The sequence below is a fragment of the Marmota marmota genome, unplaced genomic scaffold, assembly GCF_001458135.2.
Source record: "Marmota marmota marmota unplaced genomic scaffold, marMar, whole genome shotgun sequence".
Taxonomy (NCBI): Eukaryota; Metazoa; Chordata; class Mammalia; order Rodentia; family Sciuridae; genus Marmota; species Marmota marmota.
Genome location: NW_025999913.1, coordinates 12,120,120 through 12,141,462, shown reverse-complemented (window position 1 = coordinate 12,141,462; position 21,343 = coordinate 12,120,120). Strand labels below are relative to the sequence as shown.

Below are 21,343 nucleotides of genomic sequence, written 5' to 3'. Positions count from 1 at the left end.
GCTCTTTGAGAAAGCAGATCACAGGGCCAGCTATCTACTTTGCTTAGCCCTTTCTATTTCTTTTTGCTTTTTTGACATATTGGAAGGGAGAGGGGAAAAAAAAGGCTTCCATTCTAAAATTGTCTGGATCTTCAAAGAGAGTGCCTTTTAAATGTTTAGAACTTGGAACTGCCAGGCGTTTTCATTTAGTGTTTGAAAAACTAGCCCGCTGACATCGTCCTTGGAGTCCAGGTTCCTAATTGGGAGGAACAGTAAAGAAGGCAAGGAGTTTGTCTGTGATTTGAAATGTACCATCTTTCTCCCGGGCGATGTGCCTGTTTTCACATTTACCTGTTCCCTGGTTCTGCGATCATGATCGATTCCATAGCTCCGTAACGTGAGAGAAGATTGCGTCTTCTTCCAGAATTCTTTATGGACACTCAAACCAATGGTGCTTTCTGAGGAAGGAGCACTGGGCACAAAAATCCATGTGTAAGACCTTTCCCATCAGCCCTGGTGGCAGAACTTCTGAGGAACTGGCTTCCAGTCCTACTGATCTCCTCCTCTCAGGGAGGCTAAGGGGAGGGAGGCCCTGTGTGTTCTGCTGCCAGTTGGCACCTGGCGGCCTCAGGGCGTCCTGCCTGTAATTAAACCCAGGAGTGTGTCCAAAGATTCGGGAGCTGGGTAAGAAGAATGCAGGGGGGGAGCGAGGTCAGAGTCTCACCATTATCAGCTTAGGTAAAGAAAGAAACCAAGCTACCTGGCAAGTCACCTGGTTGCCAAGGCAACCGCTAAGGGGGTGAGGTGGCCAGGGATTGACCATCAATCACTTGCCGCTGATTCTGCTCAGAATCCAGAGGCCATTATCCTCGGTTCTCCCCATCCTGACTTCTGTTTATCCTGCTTCCTGAGGGAAATATGCTTTTTGTAGTGCACACCTTCTCAGTTTGAATTTCCGAGAACTTTAGCATGCATTCTAGAGAAGGTCTCAGAAGTTTCATACTTCTGTGGCTGGGGGATGGTGGAAAGCTGTAGACATGCGAACAGTGGACATGGAACACTGAAGGAGATGTCCTGTGTCCATCCTCCATACGCTGCAGCTCAGGTCTGTTCCCCAGAATGTCCACTGTGTTAGCATACAAAAGAGTTCAGGTAGAATTCCAAACAACTCTCTGCCCATGTATGAAGAGGGTGGGGGACTGAGGCAGTTGCTACGTGTCTCTTGTTTCAATTGTCAAGTCAGGATCATGTTATTCACAAGTTTAGCGCCCTCTAGTGGCCAGCACGGTGCTCTTGAGAAGCACTTCCCATGACTTCCACTTCTGGTCCCTAACTTGGTTAAACACCTGCTTTACCATAAAGTGTGTCCATCTCAAGTCCACATTTACTTACCCCACAGGAAAGAATACAAACCTTTATTACAAAGAAAGAAGTGCTCTGGCCACATCAGATGAGAATCAATCCTTTTGTATAAATTTACTAAATATGAGAGAAAACTTTTGTTTTTGTATTTCTTGGTGCTTAGGATGGAACCCAGGGCCTCACACATGCTAGACAAGTGTTCTGTCACTGAGCTGCAGCCCAGCCCCAACAAAAGACTTAAGTGTAAAATTTGCACAGCCAACTGACTCATAAGGTCAGAGAATGGTACCATTGGCAATAGTTAGCAGGTCATCTGCTGATTCCCACCCATAAATAAACTTTAGAAAGAGATTAAAACCTTCTCTAAAACATGGTTGGCCAAGGTAACATTTGTCTTCCTTATCCAGAAGGTTGATGATAACTTTCTTCTGTTTAAACAGCTTTATTATAGTTTTACATGGTGAAAGCATTGATACTCTTGTTTTCCAATCACTCAGCTAATCACATGTTCAATAAGAGGCTACCAGGAGCTTGGTCAAGTACATAGGATCCCATGGAGATCTTGTTAAAATGCAGGTTTTGACTCTGCAGGAGTGCAGTAGGGCCTGACATGTTGCTGGTCCAAGGACCACACTTTGGGTAACTAGGTACTTGGTGATGCCAAGGATAGAAACCACATTCTGTGTCCTCAAGAGTTGGATGATCTAGAAAGGGGCCTGAAATGATATATAAATAATTATGGCATAAGTCAGAAGATGATAAAATGTACAATCAGTAAAAACATATTTTAGGGGTTAAAGATAGAGGTGGTCACAGCTGATTGCAAAAATGGAAACTATTTCCACAGACAAGGTGATTTTGGAATTGAGCTTTAGTTTGCATCTCTTTGGGATGGGGAGGTGCACTGAGGGCCAATAAGATAAACGGCACAGATGCTGGAAAGCAAGAACTATGTTCAGGGAAAAAGGCGCTGCACCTTTGCCTGTGGTGGAGAAAATTGGGAGATAGCATTGGGAAGATGAGTAGGAGCGCTCTGTGGCCTCAGATGGTCCAGGATGGAAACCCTGGAGTTAATTCAGGAAGCACTGAGGCATGAGTAACAAGAGTTTTTGAAGAGAAAATAGGTTGATTGAAACTGCAGTTTAAGAAGATTAATCTGGCAGGTGTTTATACGAGAGACTAGAGTGGGGAGTATCGTCATATTCCAAATGGAGAAGTAATAGGACAGATGACATGATTAATATTAGCAATGGGGAAATTAGTGAATGAAATGATATGGAGAGAGAGCGATGGGAAGGCATCCAGGGGGACATCAGGGTTTCAGTCCTGGAAGGCTGGTGGCATGCTAGCACAATTACCACACGTAGGGAAGTTAGAATGAGCTGTGGAACCTTTTTGAGAAGAAGAGGAATGACATTTGCATATTCATCCAGGTCACTTTTCTGCTTTTGATTGGATGGACAGTAGCATTACCAGCCACCTTATCCTGCTTCACCATTTTCATGACACATTTTACTACCCAAAATGATGATTTTTAAGTTATTTGTCCCAAGCATTGAAGTCATTGCCCACGTGGAGCTTGGGAAGTCCAGTGGAGGAGACAGCAAACCCACACATCAACAGACAAATGTAATGAGAAACAAAGGGAGAGAGAGGAGAGGGTCAGCTTTAGAAGGGACCAGGAAAGCCCCTCTTGGCAGATGGCATTGAGTGTGAGGAGGGGCACAGCAGGTGGGGTGGACAGAACAGCCAGGCAGAGGAGCAGCCTGTTCAAAGGCCAATGAACCACCTGGTACATTCCAAGCCCTTGAACCTGTGTGGCTGGAGGGAGGAGATGAGCGGGATGTAAGTCAGAGGACCAGCAGAGAGTGCCCAGCTATGAATTTAACAAAGAGGCTCCGTGTTTTCCTAAGTTCCTTGGCAATCATGTAAAGCATCTAAACATGACACTGGGTGACTGGGGGGCACTGGAGGATGGCATGAAAAGCAAGGGAGCTAGTGGGGAGACATGTGCTTGACCAGTGGTTTGGACTTGAATGGTGGCATTTTACAGCAGAGAGAAGCAGATGGTTTCAGGCACAGTCTTATTCTACGGTTAGACTTTTGACGTGGATGAAGAAGAGAGAAGTGATAACCAGGGTAATTCCCGTGTTCCTGGCTTGAGCTGTCAAGTCTATTGCTCCATATACAGAGGTGGGGAGGACAGTGCTGTCACAGGATGTCGGGATTGTTCAGTTTCAAAGATGCACACCAGAATTTTTTTGAATAGAGGTAAAAATATGCACCAAAAAAAAAAAATGCCATCTTAACCGCTTTTAGGTGTGGAGTTTAGTATTAAGTTCATTCGTATTGTTGTGCATCCAGTCCCAACTGTTTGTATCTTGCAAAACTGAAACTCCTCACCCATTAAACAATAACTGACCATTCTTCCCTCCCCCCTGTCCCTGGCAACCACCGTCCTACATTCTGTATCAATAAATTTGACTAATTCTGGGCACCTCACACGAGAGGAATGTCCTCCAATTTCACCAGTGTTACATTAATTTTTAATTTTTTGAGGGGCTACCATCTTGTTTATCCATGGTGACTGCACCCTTTTGCATTTCCACTAAGAATGCACAAGGGCTCCCGCCTCTCCACATCTCAACAACACTTGTTATTTTCTGTTTTTATCCTAGTAGCTGGCCTGGTGGGTACAAGATGGTGAGGACATTTTTTTGGTGGGAATTTCAGGTAGGCAGTTGAGTCTTCCAGTCTACACTTCAAGAAGAAGACTGGGTCTGGGACACACAGGTTCAAATATGAGGCATCTCACGTCCTTTCAATGAGTTCTTTGGGGAGTTTCACTTTTTGAGTTTGTGTGTTTGTGTCAAACTGACTGTAAGCATTTACATGATTGCAGACTTAGATTAAGCATTTTGCTACTTAAAATAATCTCACATACATGTTTGAAACCATATATAAATCAATTTAGAAATATTTTTCTACTTTAATATATATTATATATTATATAATATATACAATTAGGTAAATTAGTTTTCTTCTTTTTAAAAAAAGTGCAACCAGATGACTTTTATAAACATGCAAAATTAGCATTGATCAAGATAGTCTTCAGATAATATACCTTCTGTAAGGAGTACTTTGTTGATCAAAATAAAATACTTAGGATACCAACAAATAATATGATAAACTCTATAAACACTCAGAAATTAAGGAGACACAGCCTTTTCTGAAGCTTGCATTGGGGGGAACAAAAAGTTCCTTCTGTTACCTTACCTTTTATTCAGGCATGCACTAGTCAATTATAAACTTGCCATAAGAGACTTAAGTATAAGGAAAAGCTATGCAGGGGTCTGGGAAATATAGCTGAGATGGTAGAATGCTGGCCTCACATGCACGGTTCAATCCCCAGCACCAAAAAAAAAACAAAAAAAAACTAAACTAAATTAAAAGCTATGAAGTTAAAGTTCTTAAGCACAAAAGCAGTGACCAAGCCCTTAGCTCATGCATCTTTAGTAAGAAAAATACTTGTCTGACATGTTTGAAATTCAGACTCTCCTAGGCATAAGGAACCTTTCAAGGTTCCTTCTGACCTTCTGATACTATATGAGTGATGCCTCTTCTCCATCTGTTTATCTGTTAATTAATTAATTAATTTTAATCCCTTTCTATAGTACAGAGAATTTCTTTTTTCTTTTCTTTTTGGTGGTACTGGGGATTGAACCCAGGGCCTTGTGCATGTGAGGCAAGCACTCTACCAACTGAGCTATATCCCCAGCCCAAATATATATATATATATATATTTTTTTAGTTATGTCTCTATTTTCCTTTATGTGGTGCTGAGGATCGAACCCAGTGCCTCATACATGCTAGGCGTACACTCTACCTCTGAGCCACAACCCCAGCCCAGAGAATTTCTTAAAACTATATCATAGAAGATATGTTTATCTGTTTGGGCAACAAAAGTAAGAAGAGCAACAAATATTATATCATTACTTCAAAAATTAGACAAATCCATGTCAAAAATACCTAACCCAATTTGATTCAGTAATTGAAATCCATTATATTCTAGGACTCAAAGCAGGATGATCTGTTTCTGCAGTGGTCTTTGGGTGTGAAGGACAGAGTTCTGAAAAAGTAGACTTGATAGCCTTGCAGGGTCCACATGGAGGAGTGTGTGTATTTGGTTTCTGGCTGGCCATTTGTCCATCCATCCATTGGCCATCCAGGCATGCATCCATCCATCCATCCATCTGTTCATCCACCTTTGGTCTATTTTCATCTGTATCAGTTTACAGTGTGGTGTTGAATGATGTTATCCACAATCATGGACATGCCCTTTACTTAGCATATAAGAAAATTAGGTTAAAGGAATACTGCTACAACCAAATCACCATCATCATCATAATAATAAGGTTCCTCTTACTCCAAAGTTATGAGCTTTTGAGTTCTAATTAGGCCCAATGGACCATAGTTCTTCAATGTCCCATTACTGAAATAGAGACTGATAATGTTCATTTCACATCTTGGACCTGGGAATTGCAAAGTGATTTACCAACATTAATTCATCAATGTTCCTAATTCTTCTGAACAAGATATTAATATTTTTTAACTCATGGTCTAAATGTTTTCTAGAGAATTTAATGTCTTAGCTACCATCAAATGTAAAGTAAGGAGAACTAAAGCCCAAATCATCTATTTTTGAACTATTGTTTGGTGGCCTGATCTACATAAGGATGTCTTATTTGGGGGAAATTTTTTGGGGGGTGGGGATACCAGGGATTGAACTCAGTGACACTCAATCACTGAGCCACATCCCCAGCCCTATTTTTTATTTGATTTAGAGACAGGGTCTCACTGACTTACTTAGTGCCTCACTTTCGCTGAGGCTGACTTTGAACTTGCTATCCTCCTGTCTCAGATTCCTGAGCCACTGGGATCACAGGCCTGAGCAGCCATGCCTGGCTTATTTTGAGGAAATTTTTAAAGGGGACTGTCAGAAGGGTCATCAGCTTTGCTTATGCAAAAGTATTTAATGAAATCCTGCTAGGGTTAAATCATTAGAACCCTGAGATGACCACTTTCCTTTAAAATTTCTTTCTTCATTTGTTCCAGTGCTTAATGAAATGATGAACTTAAAATGATGTGCCTGCTGGGTGTCCCTCAAATGATCTGTCACAGCATGTGAACAACTAAAAACAAAGTTCCAGCAAGCAGGTCTGACTTCTGTGCCACCCTAGAAATAGTTCTCACTCTCCAGGGCTCCACTGATCTTCCAATCCTGTGCAACTCGGTGGAGAGAAATCCTGACGCCGAGTTATCGTAGGTCCCAGCCAGAACTATGATGCTCTCAGCCTGTGGGAGAGGCACTGTCCTCCAGGTGAAGCGAAAAAAGAATCATTTCTGAACAAGGATTATTCCTTCTGGGGAAAACAGGGCCATGTGCTGCTTATGGTACCCTGGTTTGCCATTCCTTGAGTTTGTGGAGGCTTTTAGGAGAAAGTAGAGGTTTTTACAACTTATTGAGTCTGGCACGTGAAGCAGCATGATAGTTACTTACAGTTTTAAGAACTGGAAGCCTCGTAGCTCATTTTCTTCATCATCATATGATTGAGACCCTAATTTGGTTTCTTTCAACTTGGTTCCTGCAAGCATGTTTTTGGGATAGGACCTCCTAACGATGTCCATGGGTCAGGTCTAGTATTTCCGGAAATTTAGGTACTTGTAAATCATCAAAATTACAGTTTTGTTAGAGACAGAGTCTGCATTTTTAGCATGTCTGGCTTGTGTTGCTATCAAATCCCCCCTCTCCAAATTGCAAGGGGGAAATGTCTAACTTTTTGTCTCAGGAGGCTTCCAGTGCCCATCTAATTTCCCAAATAAAGCCTGTGTGCTTTCTTTCCCTTCTTAACTCTTTAAGGTTTGGCCTGTCAACCTGACCTAAAGATAGAATATGCAAAAACACCGCTGAGAGCAGGACTCCCCACCCTTTCCATGGGGACACTTCAGGTTGTTTACTTATTTCTTGGTAAAAGTGAGCCTGGGCATATGGTGCTGCTGGTTGGATCTGAAATGTGACTAGAGGACTGATCTGTCAAGAAGGTCGATGTTTGGGCTACTGACACGTTGGCTCTTATGGGTAAGAACTGAGGTTTTTCTTCATGGGTGTCTGGGGATGTGGCTGACCAGAGCTGGGAACCAGAACTTTAGATTGACTTAGGCTGACTTTGGCCCCTTGCTCGGAGGCCCAGGTTCCTCAGAGGGTGTAATTAGCTGCTGTGAAGCATAAAGTGCTAGTAAAGGTCCCAGGTAGAAGGTGGACCAAGAGCTGAGGCTGCACAGTGGAAGCCTAGTAGCTGAGCGCAGGACGAGGTGGGCTCTTCCTACCCAGAGCCGGAAGGAGCCAAGCAAAGCAGAGTAGCAGGTGTTTGGACTCTTGCTCAGGGAGCATTCTTGGGCCTCAGAAGAAGATCAGAGTCTGTTAAATGTTGGTGCAGGAAGGAAGAGAGTAGTCCGACCTGGCTTTATTTTCATTTATCATGTCAAATTTTACACATGGGAATGTGAGACTGAGGACAGTGGAGACAGGTTTTGGGGAGCAGTTTACATCAGATCCAGGCCCGAGGTTCAGCCCATCTGCCACCTGCCTCTTTCTCTTCACCAGTCACTTGCCACTGTTTCAGGTCCTTTTCCTCCTTTGCTTTATATTCTTCTAAGATTGAAAATGTGATCATTAGATGAAAAGATTTTAAGTTAAAAACTCTTCCGTACGTATGTGATCTACGTCCTAGCTCTCTCTGATGTTTCTGGGGCCTCTGATGATGTCACAATAGAGTTTATGTTTCGTTTCCTAGGGAGAAAAAAGGACTGTCACCACTCATTTATGGACTCATCCTATATAAAACTCATTTCAGGGCCTGAAATGTTAAAATATCAAATGACATGGATATCACATATGGGCTCTATCAGAATTATAGATGGACCGTTGTACATACAGCCTCTGCCCTTTTTGCTTTCCAAGCAGTCCCAGGAGTGAGAGCTGACCCCTAATGGTCCCTGGGAATTGGAATCAATTGGGGTTTAGAAAGATAATCCAGGAAACTCATTATGAGCCACCAAAATGACTAGCCAGTAGCTAAGCTAGTAGGCAGGAGTTCCACTGACCACATGCCTCAACCACATTGACCATAGCACTCGCTGAAGAACATGCTCTTGGGTGAAAAGTATGGAATATGCAGCAGGTGTGGGGGGGGAGTGCGGAACCTGGGAATCCACACCCCAGATCATTAAACTACCTCATTAAGAATGTATTTTTTTAAAATATTGTATGTGCATATGTTCAGGAGTTTTTGTTTGGACAAATGAAGAGTTCTGGAGATGGCTGCGGTGATAGTGGCACAACAGTGTGAATGTGTTTTGTGCCACTGAACTGCACACTTAAAAGTGATTCCCATGAGTGAGCCCAGTGGTGCACACCTGTGGTCCCAGCAACTCGGAAGGCAGAGACTAGAAGATGACAGTTCAAGGCCAGTCTTGGCAACTTGGCGAGGCCCTGTCTCCAAATAATGAACAGGCTGGGATAAGACTCAGTGGAAAACACTCTTGGGTTCAATATCCAGTCTGGGAAAAAAAATTATCAAGGAGTAAGATGATAAATTTTGTTACGTGTGTTTTACCACAATTTTTAAAAATTAGGTAATTTCAGCTTACATAAAGGATTTCCACTGGTTAAATGAAAATATGTAAATCATATCACCTGCCAATCCATCTATCTTCATTCATTCAGAAAACATTCATGAAGCCCCTGTTTTGTGCTACAGATAGTATTCTAAGTACCAAAACCTGGAATACAGCCATAAAAACAATATGCCCCCTGTCCTGGGGCATAGGTTAGTTTAGGTGAAAGTCTTAGGAACAATGATGACCACCCCATGTGATGGGCAAATGTGAATGTAGATTGGAACTAAGCCCGCACCCATCTGTGCAGGGGGACTGTGTCTTGGCACTCAGGGAGAAGGTGTAAAGGGACTGCTGTTGAGGGGCAGCGTGGACCAAGCCCTGGGGAGCAGCAGCCTGTGCCAGGAACAGTTGGCACTCTGTTATTGCTGATGTATCATGGTTGTGCTGGGGTGGTAAGCTTGTAAAATAAAGGAGCCAGTCAAAGCAGGTCCCATACATCACATTAAGGAATGTAGACTCCTCAGATCTGTGGAGGTCAGACTGCATTCTGCACTAGTCTTGGAATTTTTCAGCGGCCCCCAGTGCCACGGGGCTGCCCTCAGAAGTGCTAGACGTGATGTGGGGGAGGTGGGGGAACCAACAGGTTAGCTTCTGTTTACTGGTTTGATGGATTTGATTTCTGTATGAGATTTTTATTTAAAGTCTGGGTTCTAGCTTTAAAAAAAAAAAACTGCAAATCACCGTTTTGGTGATGAGGAACCATCCAAAATTATAATAGTTGGTGACAAGTGCATATATTAAATATCAATATTCTGCATTCAAAGAGATAAGCACATTCTGTCCACCTCTGGATCTCACCTAGATAAGCATTCAATGAAAGGTTCAGTTGGAATTATTATACATATATGATATGTAAAATTAGCGATAGGAATATTAAGCAATTAGGGATATTTTAGCAAGCTGTTGTCATAGAGGTCAATTCAATAGCATATTGGCCAGTAACTTGAAAGAAATCTGTAGAAATATAAATCATTAAAACTTTCCTCTTATTCTTTTTTTTCCTTATGTAGAATTGGACCAAAATACTATTTTTTCTTTTTTCTTAGTTTCCTGTTTTTGAGACTTTAATTTTTATAATTTGATGTCTTGGACCTGGTTGACAACTCCAATTCTTATATGTAGGATTGAAACTTTGTAGAAAATAATAGTTAATTGTACTTTCTTAATGTTTGAAATGATATTCTGTGCAAGTTTTGTTTCCGTATGGACTATAGCCAGAACCCTACTGTTTTTCAATTTGTTTAAATGCAACAGCTTAGACAACATATGTACATGTTCAGTTGAAGATAAAGGGTATCATTATTTTTAGCCTATTACAAAGAAAAGCACATTTTCTCTTAAATGTCTTGATATGAAGTAATTTGAACACAATTTCTGCACAAATCATTTTCAAGAGATTGGCTGTCAAGTGTATTTTTTTAAAGTAGCACTTTCATAAGAACCAATGAGACTTTGCAAATTTAGATATATTCTGAGCCTGAAATGTGGTTGAAGATGTCAGGTTTTAAACAGCTCTTTGAGAAGCAGTTAACTTAAAAGTATAGCAATTGAGAGCACACCAAGAAGGATTTTGAAGAGTAAAGTCTTCATATACTAGAAAAAAAAAAGTTGACAGATTCACTACAGTTAGGAGACAAGCAGGTACAACTCCCACTTGCAAAAACTTTTCTTATCTAACCAACTTCTGACACTGGCTTAGGGAAGCCTCCAGCAAACCCTTATCTCCTGCCAGCTGCTGAGGCTACTGTGCCTTCTTACGGTTTTGCTGTATAGTAAAACTGGAAGTGATGACATCACCACCTTCCTCTCTGGTCGCAGAAAAAAAGAAGTTAGACCTAGGAAAAATGGCAAGCTGAGAGGTGCTTTACCCTGAAGCCTGGAGTGTGTGCGTGTGTGCGTGGTGTGTGTGTGTACACAGATGCATGTACGCACATATATATGTGCAAAAGTACACATTTGAGTTCGCCAGTTTGAAAGAGGAAAAAGTAACTTAACTCTGCTTCCTGACATCTCCACCATTACTGGTTTGTTTTGTCAATTCTTTATATATATATATATACTTTTTAGTTGTGAATGGACCTTTATTTTATTTATTTGGATGCAGTGTTGAGAATTGAACCCAGTTCCTCACACTTGCTAGACAAGCACTCTACCACTGAGCCACAACCCCAGCACTTTTTTTTTTTTGTCAATTCTGACTCTATTCTACTGTTGCTTAAAGAAGTGTGCCCTCTGCTTTGGCAGACGGGATGGTATTGGTGGAAGTGGTGCCTTCTCTATTACGAGTCCTGAGTAGTCAAGTATTGGGGACTTTTGCTTCATTTCCTTTGATCTTATACCATTTTCTGCTGATTGAACTTTTGTAATCCTCTCGAGGCACCAGAGTGATTCATAAATAAATGGGTCCTTGGCATTTGTTAATTTTATACCACAATAAAGATATCTTATGACCTCCTGCTGGTCTTATCACAGACTAGAAGGAGTTACTGCTTCCTGCCCGTCTCTGAAAACTTGACGCAGGTACATTCCGGGAGTCATGCCCTGTTTTCCCAAATTCAGATAAATGCTTAAAAGTCCACTTCCCTTGTGTTCACTCAGACACACACACACACACACACACACACACCAGAGAGAAAGAAAAGCAAATGTCGAGGGTGGTGCCCACAATTCTCTTCCAGGACTATATACCTGTTCTCCAAATTGGAGGTTCCACGTAGGATATTTGGACTTCACAATGTCGCCATGGTGTTGCACATTCCATAGGAAACATCCCTGGTCCTGTGAATTGAGATCTTCTCCTAGGCTAGCAGCATGCACTTCCACCTCCGTCTCGATGCTGGGTACTGCTGTGAGCACAGCCTCATCCACCCCACTCTGCAGTGTGCCACGTTGCTGAGCTAGGAGGGGTTGGGGTCGTTAGATGCTTTTTGACATATTTTTGTACTTGTTTGACAGTGGTGGTATAGGGACATGACCCCACCATAAGCTGAGGAGCATCTGTTTGCCCCTAGGCCCCATTCCACAAGATGCCCCCTGGAAGATGGGGAGTGGCTGCTCTCTTTGTAGGTCTTGGCACCAAGTTGTATGACCCTGCTGAGAAGGTTTGACCTTTTTGAAATTATGGAGAGAAACCACAGAAATGATACAGGCTTTGGGGTTGGAAGAGTTTTACTCAATCCATTTTCTGCCAGTTTCAAGTTTTGTGATCTGGTGCTCTTGCTTAATCAGTCTCTCAGAGTTTGTTACCTCATCTGTCATGGGGGAATAATAAACCTAGTTTCACAGGGCTGTTGGGCAAGTGAAATGAGAAGCGATACAGGAAATGCAAGTTTTGTTGGTTTTAATCTGAAATTATAAGACTTTTAAAAGCCAAAGAATGTACATCTCTAACTGCCTGCTAGTGGTGTTAGGTGACAAGAAAGTGATGCTTTTGTGAAAGGGAGAAGCCACAGCCTCTGATGACTGACATTAAGACAGCAACTCCACGCCGTGGAGGCACATTAACTCCTCTGGGGAGCTTCCAAAATCCCATTGCCTGGGCTGCACCCCAGACCAATTAAGTGAGGATCTCTGTGGGTGGAACCCAAGCACCAGGATTTTATAAAGATCCCCAGGGAATCACAGTGTGCAGCCAAGTTTGAGAACCGATGCTTTAGGGGAATTTGAACATCTCCAGTCCTTGTTCTGGCTAAACAGACAAAACCTGGGCCTCTACAGCCAATATTTCATTCTTTCTCACTTAAACAGAGACTTAACCATCATACTAAAAGCGTATTATTTCTGTTGATCATAAGTGAGGTAATTAAGTCCTCTCAGTCGAGCCAATATTAATGGGTGTGTGCACGGCTGATAAAGAAGGCAGAAGTCTGTGGATTCTGAGGACAGGGGCAGTTCATTAGAGGGGAACACACACAGGGAAGCAAAAGGAACTTTAAGAATAGAAAATCCAGTAATTTCAAGCTCCTGTGTCTGGCAGTTAGTCCTCACAGCAGCACCATCCAACTGTTGGTTGGCTTCTGTGAAAAGCTCAGGATTATGGTTCTGACGGGTCATGGTTCTTGAAAACCTGCTACATCTTCCAAATGTGGGATAAGGAAAAAGCCTTTAGATAGTTACTCTTTGCTGAATAGAGTCAGTCATGCTACAATCAGAAGCTAACTAGTTGAAGTTAATTTGTCATGTATACATAACAAATATATAGAAATTAATTTGTTATGTACACACCTATATATACATACACATGCTTATTAATATTTAAAGTATTCATTAATATTTTAAAGAATTAATGTGTTCATTCTTTAAAGAGAAAGGACTAAAATCACTCCATATTCAAAATCTCTCTTATCTCTTCTCAACAAATTATATTGGAGCAACTGGAAAAGATAACACAGTATATATGCAAAAAGAAAGTTAGACCCAGGCTGAAATGTAGCTCAGTGGTAGAATGCTTGCCTAGCATTCATGAGGCCTGAGTTCAATCCCCAGTAACCACCACCCCCAACGCCAAAAAAAAAAAAAAAAAAAGAAAGTTAGACCCTTACTTCACACCACATGCAAAAAATTAAAACATATCAATAAACTAACTGAAAGACCTAAAATTATAAAAGCTCTTAGAAGAAAATTTTGGAGTAATATTCACGACCTTGGATTTGGCAATGGATTCTTAGATATGGACACCAGAAGTATAAGCAGCAAAAGAAAAAAAAAATAGATAAATTGGACTTCCAAAAACATGAATCAAAAAACACTATTTAGGAAGTCAGAAGACAACCCCCCAAATGGGAGAAAATATTTACAAATCATGTATCTGAAAAGGGTTCAGAATACATGAAGAACTTCTACTCGATACAAAAACATGAAAAACTCAATTGAACAATGGGCAAAAGGCCTTGAATAGACATTTCTGCAAAGAAGACACAGAGATGGCCAAGAGGTTCATGAAAAGATGCTCAACGTCATTAATGTCTAGGGAAATGCAATTCAGAACCACAGTGAGTGGACTCATACCCATTACAACGGCCATCGTAAGAGAAAGGAGGGATAGAAAGCAGCAAGGGCTGGCAAGGATTTGGAGAAATGGGAATATTCCCACCTTGTTGGTGGGAATGTGATGTCACACAGCCACCATGGAAAACAGTTTGGCAGTTCCTCAAATGGTTAAATGTGGAAGTGCCAGTGATCCGGCCATTGCACTCTTAGGTATGGATCCGAAAGAACTGAACATAGCTTCCAAACAAAAACCTGCATATGAATGTTCATAGCAGCATTATTCATAATGGCCAAAAAGTAGAACCAACCCAATGTCTGTCAACTAATGAATGAGGAATAGCACGTGGCATGCACACACAGTGGAGTATTACTTAGCCAAAATAGGAAGGAGATGCCATGACATGCAGCAGTATGTGAGCCTTGAAAACATAATGCCAAGAGAAAGAAACCAGTAACAGAATCCAGATGGTGCATGATTCTGTCTGTATGGAGTATGAGAATAGCCAAATCTATAGCAACAGAGAGCAGATCGGTCATCGCCAGGGTCTGGGAGGAGAGGGAATAGAGAGTGACTGTTGAGTGGGTTTGGCGTTGCTTGGGGGCATGATGCAGACCTTGGGGAATTAGATAATGGTGATGGTTGCCCAGCATTGCGGCTGAGTGGTACACTGGAAAACTGGCTAAGTGTCATCTGAATTTTACCTCCACTTCAAAAATACCTCTGATTCTCCATCTCTTCTCTAATGCTACACGTGTGGCCTTAGGTCAGTCATTTAGCCACAGCGAGAGCATCTTGCAGCCTCAGCTGCCCTTTGCAATTCCACCTCCCTTGTGCACCACTGTTTTCCTTACGATATCAAACTTTTGCACAGGGCCATCGACACTGGTCCTCGCTTCCTTACCAGCACTTCCATTCTCACCCATTTCCACACCTGATCTGGAAAGTTCTGTTTGCCCAAACACCAGCTCAGGAGCTTCCCACTCACCAGAGGGCTTTCCAGTTATTGAAACTAGACGCTGGGTTTCCAGGGTGGCTCTTCCACCCATTGGGCTCCCCCACGGCACAATCACCCAGGAATGTTGAGTCTTTGAAACAGATGGAGGACTTGCACACCACGTCCCAGCAGGCACAGGCAACTCGGGCACACGGAGGGAAGTCACAGGTTCTGGTGCCAGAAGACGACTTAAACACTGTTACTAGCAGTGTTGGAGCGCCTTGCACTCTGGGTAATGGGTAGTCAGCTCTGATCCCCATGAAGGTGGATCTTGGAGGCCACAGAGTGGTGGAAGGGCAGCAGGAAGCTGGATCCATCATTCTTCTGATTTCTACTTTCCTCTTTCTTCTGTTTTTTTTCCGCCTTTCTTTTTCTGCTGGGGTCAGCAGGAATGGGAATCTCTTTTTTCTTTCTTTCTTTCTTTTTAGATCCGTCTTATTATGATTATGATTATACTGAAAGACCTGCATGAGAGGAATGCTGCAATCTGAATTAAAAATAGCATTTTCTGTCCTCCCACACACAACACTTGAGTGCTCTGAACGCCTTTTATAAATGCACACTTTCTGCCTGGCTGGATAAAAGAAGCTGTCACTTAATTTCCATAACGAAGTCATTCCCGGGAGAATTCCATTGTTTTAGCAATAGAATTTTTGTAAAAGGCCTCTTATTTTGCCTGAAAAAGGTAACAAAAATGAACTTTTGAGAGCTTATTCGACAAAACAATTAAGGAGCAAAAGATTTTCTCCCTTTTTGATGTGTTAGGAGTTGTAAATGTGAGAATCCCCTTAGCAGTGATTTAGGATAAGCCCCTAAATCCGGAAGGTGGAGGAGGGGGACCCCCATGATTCTTTTTCCTAATACAAACTGGGTGTGCTGTAAATTGAGAATGTGTGCTCTAGAGCTGGGTGGCAAACAGATGTTGCTTATTTTAAAGAGTTTAATGCACATTTGTTTTTTCAAAGAATTGTAGGAAACCTGTAGAATGCTCGGTGCATTAAAAAAAAAATCCCTTGGTTTTTTAACAAAATGTGATTATCCCATATTTTAACTGAGTTTCTGGACTGTGAAGACAAACTGAAGCTGCATCTTGCAGGGTCCTATACACAGAAACTTCGACTTGATCTTTCTTTTTATTGGAGCTTAAAACATTGTAGCAAGTGGCACAACCCCCTCCAACGCAGGGCCCTCCCCTGTCTGTCCCCCCAGACCTCCACACAGTAGATCTTTGCCCTAAATGTGCGATCAGATCTTCCACTCCACTTCGTAGAAAGAAAGGATAATTGCATTTCTTAACACTTACCTGGCACCAAATAACCCACATCAAAGAATACCTGCCTTTGGTGTTTCAACAGGTAATCCCCAGATTTCATGCCAAGTGGCATTCCTTTTACTTGGTTTTCATAGCAGACACCATGGAGGTCTTGGTTTTAAGCTAGATTCATTTTCTTAAGCCCCCTCCAAAAGGAGAGAAGTTTTGAATAGTGCCTTTGTCTGGCAATACTCTTGTATGCATTACCTCAGAAAAGCTGTAATATTTAAGCCAGGAGGAAGCTACCTAGAATGGATGGACAAGGAGGTTAACGCATGGAATGGTGGATACGTCGGCTCTTAAGAAAACAGGTAGACAAAAAAAAAAAAAAAAAAAGATTATAAACAGGTGACAATATTGTTCTGGAAAGTCCTAAAGGCCAAAACATTATGCAAAAGTTGGATAGTTAAAACTACCAATGATTTCTAGTTTTAGAGAAGGATTTTGTTAGTTTCCAATCTTTGAATGACCTTTCGTCGGGTGACAGTGCTGTAACTTTGAAAGCATGATTTGAGATCTTCCTCGCAGCCAGCCTCTTGCACAGTAATATTATATAGAAAGAAGGAAGTTGTGGCTTCCACGGGGTAGTTCCAATGTGGTGTTTTTCATGCCTTCGCTACATTATTACTTATGTCTGTTCAAAAGCACAGAGGGAGGGGCCTGTGTGGATTCTCTCTTGCCATTTTCTCCTGATTCCCTAGTTGGTACTTGGTGAAGTCGGGCCCGATAGTAACTCCTGACATCAGGGCCAAATAAAATACTCCTAACATTAGGGCAAAAAGTGAATGAGAGGGAAATATTTCAGTATCTTTTTTCATAAAATTCTTACTACTTTCGCTATGTAAAAAAAAAATAAACAAAATAAACACACACACACACAAAAAAAAAAAAAAAAACACGAAAAGAGAGCAGAAAATGAAAGACACTCATGGGCAAGGAGTCCAGTCCTTACAGACCTTACACCGCCGACGCCTTAGAAACGCTTGAGAAATTACCAAAGCTGGAAACACAGGCTCTGTCCTGTCTTCCCCATTTCTACCAAGCATGTCTGCAGTCATCACACTCGACGGTGACCTTTCCACGCAGATGTGTGTGATGATTCATGGCGACCAGAAAGGGTATCTGTGGCTACAGTGTGTCCCCAGGCTTCTGGATCAGATTTCTTCAATTTCTGGGCCACACTGTGGGGTTTTAGCGATCCCTGTGGGCCCAGGGAGAGTTAAACCAACAAGGCCAGGAATCCCTTGTCAGCACGTCCTTCTTGTCCTTAAGATACTTCCCCGGAGACGTCATCTGTCAAGTATTCAGTGCAGGTTAGCTATCCCACACCTGTCTATGCAACTTGCATGTTATTCTTGATATGCAGATATGCTTCTCTCTGGGTGTTTAATCATGTTTTATAGCAAACCTTGAGCTAGACCAATAAGGAGACAGACCCTGCATACAGATACGCACACCTGCACAGTGTGGGTCTGCGTGGATAAAGCCTCACCTTTATGTAATAAGCAGTGCTAATAATAGGAAGCTGTGGCATGGATCAACATGAATTAAAATTTTCTAAACTTTATTTTACTTGGGTATATAGGACAGCAGAATGCGTTTTGATTCATTGTACACAACTGCAGCTCAACTTTTCATTTCTCGGATTGTACAAAATGTAGCATCGCACCATATGTGCAGTCATACATGTACCTAGGGTGATGATGCCCGTCTCATTCCACCATGTTTCCTGCCCCCATGCCCCCTTTCCCACCCCTCCCTCCCCTTTGCCCCATCAAAGTTCCTCCATTTTTCCCCAAGTCCCCCTCCCCAATATGGATCAGCATCCACTTATCAGAGAGAACATTCACCCTTTGGTTTTTGGGGATTGGCTAACTTCACTTTGCATGATATTCTCCACTCCATCCATTTACCTTCAAATGCCATGATTTTATTCTCTTTTAATGCTGAGTTATATTCCATTGTCTCACATGCACAAGGCCCTGGGTTCAATCCCCAGCACCACACACACACAAAAAAAGAATGAACGATTTGGGGGTATAACAGAGATGAGGCTATTCACTTCTGAAGTAAAATTTTTTTTAAAAAATGTTTGATCATAGGAATTTTCTCAACATATTTATCTCTCTGATTATGTGTTCTTTGGGCAGATATTAATTGTAGTCTTTTATTTCCTGAACACAAACCAGTTAATGTGTCCCAAGTATATCCTAGATATCCACAAATTGCCAGTTTGGAAGAAGTTTGACCACCATGGATAATTCACCTGGGTTGTTGGCTGTTGATTGAATGGGGAGCACCTGAGCTGCTGAATAAACCTGATTGTTCAGAAGACACTTAGTGTTGGCCTTCCTCCTGCCCTTGACCTCCCTCCATTTCTTCCTGAGATCTGACTTGACTCGGAACTCTCTGCACTGCAAAATGTCTTTCCCAGGACAGAAGAGCTTCTGGCCCAGTGGCACAACCACTGATGTTCCTCTGTGAGCAGGGTGGGGGACAGCAGCCTGCACCCTGCTGGGCTGAGTGCTCCCCCCAGGAAGCCTTCAGAACTCTGCAGTTTCCCTCAGCCAGGCTGCTTCCCTTTCTTCATCAGAAAGAAAATACCCAGAGTCAGCTTTCATCCTGAGTTAGAGCAAGAGGCTCCTCCAGAACATTTCCTTGATTGACTGAGCAAGTTCCTTATCGGCTTATGTAATGACTTTTCTTCAAGTCACCAAAAAGGGAATTCATACATTTGATAACCACGGGGCGGGGCGGGGTGTGGGGGGACTAAGGACATGTCAAAGCAAAAGTAAAATTCCACAACCAGGAATCGATCAGGGGGTTACTGGTTGCAAAAGCACTTGGAGACGCCCACTCACCCACACAAGACAGCCATACATTCTGCCTTCATGGAATTTACTAGAGTTTGCATGGGGAGATGACACCTACCTCCAAGAGAAGGAGCAAGATGATGAACTCCCTTTGGAAAAGGAATGAAAACTCTGGGGATTCACATGCAAAAGAAGCATCATGGTAGAGGCAGTGGTAGCCTAGGAAAGAGTCATGGGAAAGTGGGAGTCGAGCATCTTGGGAGGGATGGCTTGAATTGTGACATTTTAGAAATGTGGGCTCTCAGAGGAAGTGAGAAGGGCTGTGTGGTTGGCTCAGCCTGCACGAGGGGAGAAGGAGGAAATGCAGTTGGACCAGCATGTTGGGGCCAGATCCAAAGGCCTCAAACATCAGATACGGAGTTTGGAAGATTTCCAGTGAACCGTAGGAAACAATGAAGAGAGGACACGGAGCAGTTGTTATTATATAATCTCTACTTTAGGAAGTTTGAAACCAACAGGGATGACTCAAATGGCTTGGAGAGAGAATACTGAAGGCAGGAAGACCAATTTGCAGGCTGCTGTGAGGGGAATGGAGTCGGAACTAGCATGGCGGCCGTGGGAACAGAGTGGGCGCAGAATTAATAGCACTTGACAGCTGACGGACTGTGGGAGAAAGAGGAGACAGCCATGCTATTAGCAGGAGTTGGAAATTAACAAGGAACTGGTTTTGATGGAAAAAAGATGGGAAGTTTTGAAACACACATAATGAATTTACACTGCGTAAATCCAACAGCCTTTTGGAGGAGATGTCAAGATGCAGGATACGGATTTAAGAACTATATACTGTAGAAGGAAATCAGTATAGAAAGAGAAGGGAGCCATGCCTGTAGCTGGGGGTGGGGGGTGGGGAGATACATACCTTAGGGCAAAAGCCTGAGGAAGAGGAGCAGCAGTCAGATGTAAAGCGCTCTGGAATGCCAGCAGCTAAGAGAAATTAAAAGCATTAGTGTATTTTGGTTGCAAATGACAGATGAAACTTAAAGTGGTTCAAACAAAACAAAAAAAGATTGGAATGTATCGTAATACGTTGGTATAAAGTTTCCATTGCTACATAAATAGTGACTTAAAACGACACCCATTTATTATGTCACGGTTTCAGCTTAGTTGGTTTCTCTGTTCTGGGTTTCGTAGGCCTGAAACCGTAGTGTTGTCTGGGCTGCATGCTCATCTGGAACTTGTGGGCCTTTTGTGAGCTCACGTGGTTCTTTGTAGAATTCAATTATCTGTAGTTGCTGGATAGAGGCCTGGTTTTGCTACTGGCTGGAGCTAGGGGTTGTATTTCAGCTTCTGGAGTCCACCTTAGTTCCTTGCCCTGTGGCTTACCCAACTCCCAGCATGGCCTCTCACATTCAGTCTCATCTCAGGTAGCGATTAGACCTGGCCCACCAAGCCACATTCCCGTCTTTTAAGATCAATTGCTTTGGAATCTTAATGATTCTCTGCGAAACCCCTTCCCAGCAACAGCACCTAGATTGGTGTCCTATTGAATAACTGAGAGGAGATGTGAGTGTGTCTTAGGAGACAGGATGGTCTTGGGGACTGCCTGAGAACTCGTCTGTCACACCGTAACTAAAATTCCCAGGCATAAGCCTAACTTTTGGCATGACTGGGTGTAATGGAGCTCGCTGTCATCGGGACTCTGACTTTCTGTCTCCAGCCTTGCTCTCTTGTGGAGATTTACTCTCAAGCTGGTTTTCTTTACAAGGAGGAAAAGGAGCTTAGAGGTGTCCTGCTCCCCTCCTCACTGTTCTGAAAGTGCCAGCCTCGGAGAGAAGCCTCTGGTTGGCCTGCCTCGGGGGCAGGCCTGTTCCTACAGCCAGATGTTGTGGCCAGAAGGATGTTGTGCATTGATTGGCTAAACCTGGCTGTGCATTGATTGGCTAAACCTGGCTCCGTGCTCATGCTCATTTTTGGAGCTGGGGATGAAGTCGTCCATCCAAGCCCAAGTACCAAAGAAAACGGGGAGCAGTCATTTCAGAAAGATGCTTCTCAGGGGAAAATGCTAATCCGCAAAACTGCAGAAAAAAAGAAAATGGAAGGAGCTTTGGGTGAACTGTATGGAATATTCTAAGAAGTTGGTTAGGATGAGGACT

The 21,343-nt window shown here is 42.7% G+C and overlaps 1 protein-coding gene and 1 non-coding gene across 5 annotated transcripts in view; one reads left to right on the top strand and one right to left on the bottom strand.

The window, feature by feature from the left end:
* Atxn1 (ataxin 1) overlaps positions 1 to 21,343 on the top strand; it is a 389,216-nt gene that overhangs the window by 215,760 nt on the left and 152,113 nt on the right. The window lies entirely within an intron of this gene.
* On the bottom strand, positions 5,045 to 5,117 carry Trnav-cac. Its single transcript has one exon. It is a non-coding gene; the product is annotated as a tRNA-Val (tRNA).